This window comes from Rousettus aegyptiacus, unplaced genomic scaffold (assembly GCF_014176215.1).
Source record: "Rousettus aegyptiacus isolate mRouAeg1 unplaced genomic scaffold, mRouAeg1.p scaffold_m13_p_13, whole genome shotgun sequence".
In the NCBI taxonomy this organism is placed as follows: Eukaryota; Metazoa; Chordata; class Mammalia; order Chiroptera; family Pteropodidae; genus Rousettus; species Rousettus aegyptiacus.
Window position 1 is genome coordinate 28428434 of NW_023416288.1, and position 13946 is coordinate 28442379.

The window sequence follows — 13946 nt, forward strand, 5'->3', positions numbered from 1 at the left end:
TCTGCTGTCCCCAGTGGGTCAGCTCAGATGCCAAGAAAGCTGTCTCAGTCTCAAGTACCACACCCTCACACTCCCAAATTCAAGGCCAGCATCTCTTACTGAAAATGAAGAAAACTTTCACAGAAACCTACCAGCAAATTTGTTTTCAGCTCGTTGGCCAGCACTGGGTCACCTGCCAATCCTCTGTGAGTCACTGTTGTGAGAAGAGAACCATCATTACTGGCTTCGACACATCAGAACTTAACCCATACACAGGAGGGGTGGACACTGGAAAACTAAGCAAGGTGCTGGAAGCAGACGACAGAGGGGACATGCATCTTGGGCAGGTGGGCCAGCCCTGACTGCTGCCTCGGGACAGTGTAATCAGACACTAGGACATTAATATGCTTGAGAGACAGAAGAGATGAGAAAACAGGGACATCCAGGCAACTCGGAGTCCAAGAACATTCTTTTAACATAGGACTTGGGTCCCACAGTGACCTTCGCTAGACGGCTGATAGGAAGGTGTTAGTCTCTACCACTTTTCACATCAATTTCCCAGCATCAGCAACTATGCTTAGATCTATGTCTCACTGTTCGTTTTTCAAGCTACTTCTATGAGCAGCAGTTTCTCACAATGAACCAAATGAGGGTGGGAGGTCAAAGGTAGCCTTATCATTTATTGGTTCATGCACTGAGATTGAGCAGGCATTATTGCATGCTCGCTTACAAAATTCACACTCCATCATTCCATAGTCATAAAAGCCCTATTTTATTTTTTTAGCTGGACCGAGAGGTGTCAGGACCGAGGGAAAGCCCTCCTAGAACTTCTTCTAAGCCAGTGGTTCTAGCACTGGGACATGCGTCTGAAGGAAGTGTTGGAAGGGCTGGTTGAAATGGTTGCTGGCCTCCGACCCCAGAGTTTCTGATGTAGTAGGGTAGGGATGGGGCCCAAGAATCTGCATCTCTAACAAGCTCCAGGAGACACTGTTGTTTTCCATCCACAGACCACAGTTCGAGGACGAGTTGCTATCACAAAGGCTGTAAACGCTTTTGTGGGTGAAACTTTCTAAGTTCCAAAGGCTGCTGCCGTAAGACCCACCTCATACAAAGTTGATTTAATTTCTAAGTATTTCAAAGGTGGGTCCTAAACATCTATATCTGTATATGGCAGCTCCTAAACTTTTGGTATTCATCTAACATCCACGCACACACACACACATGCACACTCAAACGAGCTAGCTTTGGATGCCCAGGTATTCTTTTACTTATTAAAGAAAATATTTACCAAATGCTCTGCCGCACACTGTGCTCGGCTTTTCTACAGGAAATGAACACACAGGGGCCCTGCCTACATCAGAGAAGCCCAGGAATATTCACACATGTAGTTACGCAGGTAACTAAAGGGCCAGCTTGTAATGAAAGCCATGAAGCAGGTACCAAGTGAGATGGAGTTTCAGGAGGAAAAACGACGTTTTTAACTCACGAGAATAAAAAGATTTCAAAGAAAGACACGTGATAGCTAAGCCGAACCGTTAGCAAAGAGGTGGATTGGGACACGGGAGATGAGGCAAAGGCCGGTTCAAAGTGTAAGCGTGAGTCAAAGAACATTAAAAAAGCATAAGTGTATAAGAGAAATAAGCAGCTCAGTATCTCTAGGTAAAGATGCCTGAAGATAAACTAAATAGATAAACTAAGTGTTGGAAAGACTTTTTACTAGCTGTGGGAAGGAGCGACTGAAAGTTTTAAAGCACGGAACTGAAATGCTAAGGCTCATTAACCCAGCAGTGGTACGGGAAGGATGCATCGCGCGAAAGGAGGCCTTGGAGATAGTTGAGAGCTAGCTAGTTTTAAGAAATAATCAAGATACAAGGTTAAATCGTATATTCAATCGAGAATTCTCTTGGGATAGGTAGGGAGCCATTAAATACATTTTATCTATTTTTAGATTAAAAAAAACAAATGCAGAAAGTTCTGTAGCTGATCCATATAAGTAAACAAATCCTATCTTGAAACTTCTATTACCAAAAAAGAGGCATTTAATTAGGGCCACAATAATATAAAAATACCACATATCAGTAGTCAAAATCGCCTTGAATTTTAGAGGAAATCACATACTTAGTGCTTTTTCTTTTTTAGAAGCCAGTTGTATAAACTAGTTGAGAATTTCTTATGGTGACATCACAGTTAACCAAAAATGTCACTCTGTAAGCAGCAACTTTACATATGTGGGTTTTAAATGAAAACTCCCCAGAACATTTATAGTATTTCCCCAAGTATCTCTGGTAGAATATAAGTAAGTTTAGGTGACAAGGATTAACTACATTTTTATTTTAATAGTTACATATTTATTTTAACATATAATGAAAAATAAATATAACTAGCCCACCACATCCACTAATTAACAGATATTAGTATTTTAAAACATATGTAATTTTAAAAGATGAGCTACTTTAAAAAATATTAAGTATATAATAGAGTTATAGTCAAATCACATGCCTGCTACTCAAGATCTCTGATTTATCAGATCTTTGACCCCTCTGGGGAAATCAAGAGTTGGAGGTGGTCGTTTTATCTTGTGACAATATGCAGACAACCACCAAATACAAGGATTATAATTAAGGGCTGTGGAGGGGCAACAGCTTTAAAGCTCTTTTAGCATTTTTTTTTTTTTTTGAGCCTGATTTGATCGGGAAAAACATTGCAAAGACACACACCCAATTATTCACTGCCTGCTCCAAACGAACCTGAGAGGGCATTTTCCAGTTTGCTTCCCATTCACTTTGCTAAAATGAGTTGAGATGGAGAAAACTACTGTGCTCTTTAAATGTCTCCAATAGCTATCAATTGACAGGAATTCCAAGCAGCTTGCAGATGTGAATTAATCGGCAGTTTTCCCCAGCCCTTCCATGTCAAGGATGGCCACAGGTATCCATGAGACACACTGAGATTCTCTACTTCCATGGGAGTTACAAACACGCCGCTCAAACTTGTTGAAAATAAAGGAAATCCCCGCCTGTTCTCAGATGCTCACACTGCCCCACCCACACAGAGTTCGATGAATTGTCATTGTTTTCTTTTTGAAGCAAGATAAAGCCCTGTTTTCGGCCCTTCCAATGCATTCATGCTCTGCTCAGGTTTGGTGCTCTGTATGGGTCTTCACCCATTCTATAATAATATCTTAATATCTACTCAATTGATTCTTCAGCCTTTTTCAAAACATATTCCCTGCTTACTTGTAAGTAGTTCAGTGCTGACTGAAAGTTTAGGCACGTAATCGTGTTATTTAAGTGATATGTTGTGTTTTAGAGTCAAATAGTTCTGCTCTTTATTTCTTTGACCTTGGGAAGTGTAGCCAGAAAAAAAAAAATAGACTGCTTTTAGCTCTAAGTCACACAATATCCAACAAATAACAGCTTAAGCAAAACATAATAAATTATCTCATATAACCCAAGTCTGGAGGGAGGCAGTGCCCGGCATTCATTCAGCAGGCTTTACTGTATTAGGACCATTGCCTAAGATTCTCCTGGCCTTCCTTGTGGTCCCCAAAATTAAACTTGCCTTTAATTTTATTTTATTCATTCAAAAAAATTTGGTTAAATGATACTATATTCCAGGCACTATGCTAGGCCTTTCTAGGGAAAAGCAATGTCTCACCATGACACTACCTCACCCCTACTAGTCTTGGAAATTTATTTATGAAACACTTATCTCACTCAGGATAATTATGTCACATGGTCTGAGAGGTAGAGGGTATGGAAGTATAGGCTTGGAGTTAAAAATGTGGGCACGCCAGAAGGAGGCATAAGATTTTGATGGTTTCATCTTAAGACAGCAAAGAGGTAGATGCTTTGCTGGTCCCTGCAGTAAGGCTTATCTTGTTAAAACCCATGTCTAGGTTTGGCCTAAAGGCAGTCAAGCTACTGGCCTTCAAGGAACCAAATGGACCAAGATAATTAAAATATTAATAGTGCATATTATAAATTCAAGAGATCATAGGGCCTTCTTCAAATACTCTGGACAATGAATGGAAGTGAGATCTTCATATGACCCTTGGGTCAAGGTAAAGAAGACTACCAATGATAGAGATTAAAGTTCCCACCTATTTTATAGAATGAGAATGTAGATTAAATTTGATTTAAACAAATAAAAGGATTACAATGTGTCTTACACCTTGTATTGTGGAGTGAAATTAACACCCATTTTGTTTTATACATAAGGGAATAGTACAATGCTCCTTCAACCTGTGAATACTCAGTAAACACACATAGATGAATATCTGTGACAGCCAAAGACCAAGATAAAGGAGAAATCTTCCAACACAACCTGAGTCTATACTGTTGACACTGGAATGGCCAAGGTCATTGGTACATGAATTATAATATAGTTGGCTCCATGCTCCTTACCTATTGTGTAGTAGCATTTACATGTATTACGATATTTCTGTCCATCATTTAAATTCAAAAAGATGTCTTGATTCATTTGTTCAGACTATCATTGTCTGTTTTATCTTGATGAAACAGTTTTACAGGCTCGGCTCCTGTCTAATTTAGAGCAATGGCAACACATAAAAAGAATTTCTTCCTTTGCAGAAATGTGTGCAATTTTAAAGAATAAATCCTTTAGTCATTAAGATATATTGGCATGTTTTAAGTTTATGTCTGCCAGTATATGATTCCAAAACCATAACCTAGAATACTGATATTCTGTAAAATTCTCATTTGGCCCCATTGAAAGAAAGACATTCCCCCTAGAGCCCACCTCTGTCTCCCCCGAGACTACTGCAAGTTTATTGAGTTGATAAAAGCATCTGTAGAGCACAGGAAATAGCATAGGGAATGTGGTTTAGAAATTCATATCTAGAATTATTCTTGGTACTAAGTACCACTGGTGTATGGTAGGTGTTCACGGATGAATCTGTCTGGTTTTCCTCATGGGGTGCAGTCATCCAAGTCTGGGATGGGTGACCTAAGACCACTGACAACTGCACTGTGATAACATTACGTCTCATTACAGCAGCCATCCTGATCAAGTGATTCTCAAAAAAAGAAAATCGCGTTTAGGTAAAAAAAAAAAAAAAGAGAAAAGAAAATTTAACATACAAGATCTCTGTGAGCTAAAACCTTGTTCCTCTGGGTTCAGTGGGGGGAAAGTCACAATGCACAAGAGAAGAACAGGTCTCTTCCACCTCTCCGTCCCACGCCACCAGCTCTGGCCCACCAGCCTCCATTGCCTGACCTCTCGTCACATCCCTCCTATTCTCATTCCAGACCAACGTAATATCCTAAAAGGAGAACAATTTTAGCAGTCCAAAACAACAAAAATAAAGCACATACATAGAGCTTGACTGTACAAACTCTTCCCGCACATGTAACCACATTTAATCCTCACAATAACCCTATAGTGGTGTTCCCTAAATGATTGTCTATCACAAAATTCTTGAATGCATGTGTCCTCATAGGCCAAGGCTCCCTACTTATTTGCCATGTGACAATTCTGTCTTTGTGAGGGAAAAGGATACACTTGACATCACCAGAATGCACAACTCCCTAAGGCTTGGGCCATTCCGTTCACAAGAGATAATTTATATGAAATAAAAGAAGGGCGGGGTGGAAAGTATGGGATTGCTACAGTCTTTGTTTTGCCTTTTGTCATGAGAGTCCTTCCAGTCTCACTTCTCAGACCCAAACGAGGAAGGAAAGCATTTATAACAGAATATCATTACTGTGAATCCCCTGGAGTTCCAAAGAAGGAGGCAGTCACCTTACCCTTGGGGAAAGCACTGAACAGACCATGTTCCTGCAGCTGGATTGTGGATGACTCTCTCTCCACGTCTGCCTCCCAGGATTGGTGGGTGGATCAAAGATTTTCACTAATCCAACATGTGAAGCAGTGGAGAAAATTTCACCAACAAAAGGCTGAGGAAAGAGTATGCGCAATATTTGATATTAATTAATGTTTTGAGTATAAAATAATAGAGACTTTGTTAGACGGAAAAAAAAAAACCTTCTACCTGATGTTTGTCTCTTGGAATTCTGAACCTTTTATTCATGTCTTATAAAAGGATCTACTAATTAAAGGCACATTGAGAAGAGAGGCATGCTGAGCTTTAGCCGCGATTAGTTATGAGCTATTACATTTCTTTTGCAGATGAGAAAACTGAAATTCAGAGAGTTGAGAACTTTCTCTTTCTGCATTTCTTTCCACATTGGGGAACACACAGAAATTGATCATTTTGGTTCAGTTCTTCCTCTCTTCCATTGACAGAGTAATATTAAATTTCTCCACAATAATGCAATTTGATTTTGAATTCCATAGAACTGTATTATCATGCATTTCCAGACAAAACTCTATTTTGCAAGAAGTATGTGAATTGTTAGAAGAGTTATCCCACGGTGAGCTTGAAACCTATTTAAATGGCCCATCGGCCGAAATGGGACAGAAGTATCATGCTCATGAAGAAAATAGGTAGAGACTGTCACATGAACCAGTGCCCATCCTAGCCCAATAATCCTCACTCCTGACCATCCACATCTTGAACTGAGTTCTGTCCATATTTGGACCCTTGGAACATGAACTCTCCCCCTCCCGCAGGCCATCAGTCATTTGTCGGTGATGGGCATTGTTCTCTCTGTCCCTCTCTGCTGAAGATGACCTGGAGGCAGAGCCCCTACTGGCAGAATGCAGAGTGCTGACAAAGGAGTAATGAATGAGGATGCAGCTGACTGAGCTCACCTCCTGGGATGCTGTGGGCCTCACTCTGCTAGGTCTGCGCTCTGAAGCCACCTGGACTAGCCTGCTAACAGCCAAAGGTGCTCTTCCTGGGGGTTTCAGCTACCTTTTGTCTAAGACAAATAACGCTGCTATGAACATTCGTGTGCAAGTTTTTACGTAAATATGTTTTCTGTTTAGTTTCGTTCGCAAAATCTTTCTTTAAACACACTCAAAAGTTCTTTCAAATAGGAAGTTTTAACAGTTATTGATTCTGGATTTATTTTGGTCAGTGTCAAGGCTGAGCATAGATTGATTCTTAAGCATCCCTAGAAATCTAATCTTCCCAAGGTAATGGAGTATTTGGTTTAAATTGAGGAAGGTTTTCTACCTAGCCGTGCACAAGAGAAAACAAATTAATATTTTTCAAACTAGTATTAAACTGTACATCAGTAATGGTTGGTCACTCAAAGTGACATGTACTTCCATTAAGCTAACTTGCAATTCTCTAATCAGGGAAAATGAACTAACCAACACAAGATCCCATTCCTTAAAAAGGCTTAAGGAAAACCTTAGAAAAACGAATTATTTTTGATCTGCTCTACAACATTCATAACAAAGCCCAGTATTGTACCAAAATTATTTCAAAATAAATAATCAGCAAATAAAAACATTAATGAATGAATGAATGAATGTATATTTTCTAGCTGGCAGACTAATCATAAGAGAGATTAAGAACTATTCAGACATAATTTCTTCAGAAAAATGCCAATCAAATGCTGGAGATTAAAAATATATAAAATGTTATGCTCTGGAGTAGTAGTTTCTGGAAATGCAAAGTGTTTTAGGATTAAAGAATGTTGATTTCAAAATCAGTTTTGCTAACGATATGTTATTGTTCATGGGCATAACAACAAACTGAACAAGCTTGTTAATCCACTTTGCATTCACCCTGAGATTACTTGCAGGTTATAGTCCTAACTTCACCCCCAAGTTTGCCATGAAATATTTCACTTTTATTATTATTTTCACTTCACTCTAGTATATCAATAGTCTTCAGAAACAAATGACATCATTCTATTTATAGCATTCCGTTTTTAGTAGTGACATTTCCATTTATAAAATATAGTAATTCTCGATCGCTGTAAATGTCAAATCCTAGAAAATGTAGCATTCCTACACACGATGATAACATCATTCTCGAACAGTTGTTGGCCGAGGATTCATTTGATGAATCCGATTTATGTATACATTTCTGTTACATTAGGATTAGAGACAAGCTCTGTTTAGAAATAACTCCAAGAACAGTTTTTATATTTTATTTTCACATTGAAACCCAGATTTGCTTCAGCCTTAAAGCGCGTGCTTATGTAAAATTAAATTAACACTGGCAGTGAGCTGCACTTTTTTCTCTAAAGGAGAGATGGGTTAATATAAGCCGGGGGTCCTCTGTCTCCTGGACCAACACAGGCTTTCTGACGGAGGTGCCAACACTGATGCTGTGGTCAACTCATTGGCAAGAGCCAGGAATCAGTGAAACTAAATGGAAGACAAAGAGAAAAGATGAGAGAGAACAAGATGGCTAGTCCTGATGTCAGAAGGTGTTCCTGTGTCACAGAGGTATTCAGTCTTGGCTCGTTCTATTTTGGACTTCACCTGTAAGTTATCTGGTAGCACTGGACAAATCACTTCAGTTTCTATTGCCTCAGTTTCTCAATATGTAAGTTTGGGTTAACATCACTCTCTCTTAACAAGTTCGAATAGCATTTGAAGGAGAAAGTTGGAAAGGTTCAACCTGTGCCTATAAAGTATATTTACAGCTCTCTAGAGCAGGTCGGAGCTAAAAGTATCATTATTTTTGTAGTTAGAAAGTCAGAATCCATCCTCCATCATGTTTTAAGCCTTTGAAAGAGCTCTTTGTTTTTTTGCCTAAGCTTTGGCCCACAGGGAAAAATATTCTGTCTTTCAAAAGGTTTCTTTCATAAACAGGTCATTCTTTTTAAGTGGGTTTCACGGACTATGTTTATTAACATGTAGTAACACTTAAGGAAAGTTTCATTTGGTCCTAGGAATAAAGCAGTGTGGGCAGCCTGCCACCCCTTTGCCTAAAAAGAAATATTGTCTAGAACAAGGCCCGAGGCATTCAGAGAGGCCAGCTCAGTTGCAGGTTGCTGCTTGGGTCTTGCATCACAAAAAACAAGCAGCGCAAACAATGATGGGTGTCCCAGAGGGCATTCAGCCTAGACACCGTCACTGGGTGAACTTGCTTAGTCACTGAAAAGATTTCACCAGAGAGAAGTCTCTGTCAATAAAAGGGTAGGTGAAGGTATTCGAGTTGATAAACAGTAGAAATTTTAATTTAATAAGCTATCTTTCCATCTTTTTTTTTTTTTCTGACCGGGCGGTTGAATTCTTCCTCTGTTCTCTAAGTTAAACATCTCCATCTTTGATTTATGCCATGATTGAGTCTGTTAACGCTCCTTGTTGTTTTCCTCTGATCTCCAACCTCACATCTCACTACTCGTCTAAATTCGGGGCTTTTTTTTTTTTTTTTTTTTTTTTTTTTTTGCAAGACACAGAAACCCTTTCAATGAAAGGTAATTTTTGAGATTTTGGGGCCTCAATAAAACTTATAGCAGAGTCACCTATTAAATTTTTTACAGAAGTAAAGTCAGGTTAGAAAGTGTCTCCAGACCAGCCTCGAATGAAGACAATGGGTCAGAAAAAGCAACCTGTTTCCCAAGGAGTGTGTGGGAAGAAGAAGGCCAATCACACTGGCCTCCAGAGAGGCAGGAGGAGCTGAATGGAGCTACCGGCTGGGGTGGCTTCTTCCCTTCTCTCCACTAGGACTTTGTCCCTGAGTGTTCATCAGTCACCGGCAAAGCCTAGAGCTTGATGCGCATGTTCTGCTTTAATGTGAGGACATGTGCGACCTGTCCTCTCAAGCTCCAAGAGCATCAGTTTTCATTCCTGAATCATGAAATTTTGCCCCGCCATATGAGCTCAGAAACTGTGGGAAGAGTTATTGGAGGCCAGGAAATTAAACACTGACCAGGATTTGATGCGACATCCTCCCAGGGATGAAGATCTTCAGAAGACCCCATCACTATCTACCATGTCTGATATCATATTTTTTTCAAGATCTAAACCCTAAAGTAGAAGGAATTCACAATGTCTGAACTCTTACCATAATAATAATATGACTTTTTTGCAATATCAATTTTTTTTTCCAGAATTTTTTATTTGTTTATGTGTCCCTATCTACTGGTGATCTAAGTATGTACTCAGCCTGTCTACCGGGGGTTCTCTCTCTGGCTCTGCCCAACTTTCACAGACCCACCAAATGTCTTTCATTTGATTGGGATAGTTATTTGCACCACAAGTGTTTTCATTGGAACTGTCATTCTTCATGTGACCTTCTCCCTCTGGAAGGAGCTCCGAAGGAGTAGATTTTTCTAACATTTTAAATGCAGACTCAGTGTGTTCATTTCTTGCACTCCCCTGATATTCCTAGGAGAATACAGGATGTCAACTACAGGACAAAGATAATTAATGCTGGGTGAAGTCACATGTGGACAAGGTCTTGAAAGAGGAGGAGAAGTGAGCTCAGTGAACGAAGCTTATGACTCTTTAAGGTACAGGGAAATGCACCTGGAAGTGACTGTATTAATCTTCTTGAGCTGCTATCACAAAATACCACAGTCTTCGTGGGTTAAACAACAGAAATCTTTTTCTCACAGTTCTGGAGCTTAGCAAGTCCCAGGTGAAAGTACAAGCCAATCAGGTTACTGGTGAGAGCTATCTGACTGGCTTGCAGATGGCTGTCTTAATGTATCCTCATGCGGTAGAGAGAGAGACATCTGTCACGTCTCTTCTCCTAAGGACATTAATCCCATTATAGGGACTCAACCCTCATGATCACATCTAAGCCTAATTACCTCTCAGAGCCCACCTCCTAATGCCACTGCATTGTGGGGTAGGACTTCAAGGTTTAGGGGGGACACAGACACCAGTCTACAACAGGGACAGAGGCGAAGACAGTATGGAACACTGAAGGACTGAGAAGAGACCCATAGGACTTGACAGCAGAGTAGAAAATGGAGTTTTGGTAGCAATAAAGCTGGCACCATATTAAGAATTGTCTTACATGCTTTCAAAGCAGTTTTTATTTTATTCTGAGAGCAATGGGATGCAAAAAAAAAAATGTATTTTAGGAAGGGCACATGATGGTCAATTTTAAGTTTGATAAAAACCATCCTGACCAAACTTCACGTGAGGGTGAACTGGAAAAGCAAGCAAGGAGAACAGTTAGGGGGTAACCGAACTAACCTAGTGGGGAGCTGGCCGTGACTCTTTAAGAAACCTTCGCACTGATTAGAAAATTACCAAGCTACCCTCTCTGGACAGAGGAATTAGAGAAAGGCCTTTCTCTGAGCAACATGGTTCTGCAGGCACACAGCTTGAAAAAGAGCCCCTTTGTGGAAAAAAAAAAAAATTGCCTTTCCTCCCAGCAGAAATAGATTCATGCCATGTTCAGGGCTGAGTCATGGCTTTCGGTCCCACTCATCCTCTCACCCAGGTGCCCTGGCACAGTGTACAAATCTGCACGGGTCTGTGGCCAGTGGCACAGGTAACAGAGAAGGGACAAATTCCTATAGAACCAATAGGATGTAATAACTGATTAGATGGGGCAGCGCTGGTATCTCTAGGATGACGCCTGTGTGCTTGAGTTACCAGATGCAGGCTAGTGAGTCTAGTATTGAACACCTTGAATGTAAGGTGCTTGAGTCACAGAATTAGGGCATCAGATATGATCTCCTTCTACTAGTCTGTAAGCTCTGTGTGAACAAGGATAGTGTTTTATTCAGGGTTGCCAAGTAGTGTTGTGTAGTACCCAATCCACACGATTACGAGCAGCAGCCCTAGAAATGATTCTCGATACACACCATTGTGTGAATAAATAATTAAAATGAAGTTAGGGATATTCTGGCGTTAAAACCTTAATCCCTCATCATAGATCATTGAACTAATCTCCAATTAGTGATCCAGCTATACATAAATTTCAGCGAAGGATTGTGAGGAATGCCTTTTCACCAGACTGAGCACCGGGACACAGAGTAGAAAAATGGGGTAAAGCAAACAAATGTGATCAATTTGGGGAAATGATGATGTAATTATGTCAAAGATGATGTGATTATGTCAACTGGTAATTTTAAAGACACATTTCAGTTAGCTACTTAAAAACTGATGAAGGCGAAAGAGAAGGAAAGAGACAGAGCAGAAAAGCGAGAGAGCAAAAGAGGGAGAAATGCTCCTCCCCGTGGCATAGTTTCAATTCCCCTTTTCCGCTTTGGGAGAGGTACAGACCACTGCAGGACGCCCCTTTCTCTAGTTCCTTGCTTAACTCTTCCTACCATTTTACATCCTGTCTTTCAAAAAAAAAAAATCAATGTTTTCAAGAGGAGAAGGATAAGGCTCAGGGAACAGAGATTAAAAATGAGAATCGAAATGTGTTGGGTGAGAGAATTTTTATGTTCAATGTTCACCTACCAGGTTGACAGAAATGTTACATAAGCAGCTACTGCCATAGGAAATTACATCTCGTCGTGTCCTATAGCGATAACTGGGCTGGACTGAGACACGAGAGACAGGGATTCTGAATCACGTGATAGATGATTCCCACATTTCTCTGGACCTTGGTCTTTCAGCCACAAAAAGGAGAGGCGTCATCATCCCTGAATGAAACCGACCATCTACATCGATTTTCCTGCTTCCATCCTCATTTCACTTTCCTGCTGTTATGAAGCATTCATTACCATGGAAAAACCATATGTGATATTATTTAATTACACTCATTTGGTGAAATGCGTTGAGGTTTTCAAAATCTAAGAAATATGAACTAAATTGGGCGTGCGGAGGGGGGGCCAAGGAGGAGTATGATAAATAGAACACTGGAAATGTTCTTGTTCTTTTAGGATAAAAATTGAATATGGGGGTTCTGCGAACCTGTGATGGAAATCTGTGGTAAAAATCAGTGGTTTGCACAATTTAGGTTACAATCAGGCTACAGTGTTATTATAAACAGACAGGCAGCAGTTGTACTGAAGGGACTTTTTCGAGCTCGTCATTTTTCAAGTTTCCTCACAAGAGGGCAGTGCTGCCTAACGATTGTGGTCTGAGGGGGAGCCGGGACAGGGCGGCGGCACGCCCCGACTGTTTATCTCAACAGAGGTAAAACTGAAGAATTTTGTTTTGTCCACGGCCACGTCGTAAAAGAAAAATCTTAGCAACAGGTACCTTTTGTCTTCTCAGAAGTTGATGGAGCGATCATGACATATCAGCCACAAATTCTCTTGCTTCAACCCTGGAAATGAAGGAATTGAAAGAGTATCAGTTGGTTAGTGATAGGATAAACTGGATCAGTGAAATGCTTTCTGGTGGTCTCATGTATTTTATAGGCGCTTGGGAAGACTGTAAAAATTTGTGAGAGACACATAAGTGCTGAGTCCAGTATCCCTAAGACATGACCCTGTTCTCAAGGGATGGCCAAGGTGTATTTTACAGAAACATATCTTAAGGAAGCAATTTAAACCTAATAGCATTCTGATCGTGTGGACAAAAGGAAAGGTATTCATCAAACTTCAGATTACAGGGACTGAGGTCTGAAGAGTAAGATTTTTCCTAAATGCTCTTTTTTGGAAATGAATGCTTTTGTGTGCTTCTTTTGATATGTGCTATCCACGAAGATCTCACTGATAATCTACTACAAAGACATATATAAACTTTACCTCCTCTAAAAATATTAATCTCAATTTCAACAATATGAGTTCAAATTTTGAGGAGCTACCAGAACAACAACAACAACAACAAAAACAACTACCTATATGTGGCCTTAATGCTCCCTCTAAATTCTTTATGTCACGATAATCGTCTTTTCTGTTAAATCATATGAGAGTGAATTCCTAAGGATTATTTCCATCAAATTGAAAGTTCATTCCTGGACAAAATAGAATATGCTCACTAGCAATGAACAATTCAAAAATTAAATTAAGAAAATAACTTTATTTACAATAAAATAAAAAAAAATAAAATACCTAGAAATGAATTTAACAAAAGAATTGCTAGGTTTATATACTGAAAACTACAAAATATCATTGGAAATCAAAGAAGACCTAACTAGAGACTTGTCAGCCTTAAATTCATGGCAATTATGCTAAGGATGAAGCATTTACAAACTCGTCCACGATACTTCAAAA

General features: G+C 39.8%; 1 long non-coding RNA gene across 1 annotated transcript; it reads right to left on the reverse strand.

Moving 5' to 3' along the window:
• LOC107507986 lies at positions 1-13054 on the reverse strand. Its single transcript, XR_001596231.2, has 3 exons — positions 12988-13054; positions 5748-5897; positions 1-193 (listed from the first exon to the last, which is right to left on the reverse strand). It is a non-coding gene; the product is annotated as an uncharacterized LOC107507986 (long non-coding RNA).
• Between the last annotated feature and the right edge of the window lie 892 nt (positions 13055-13946).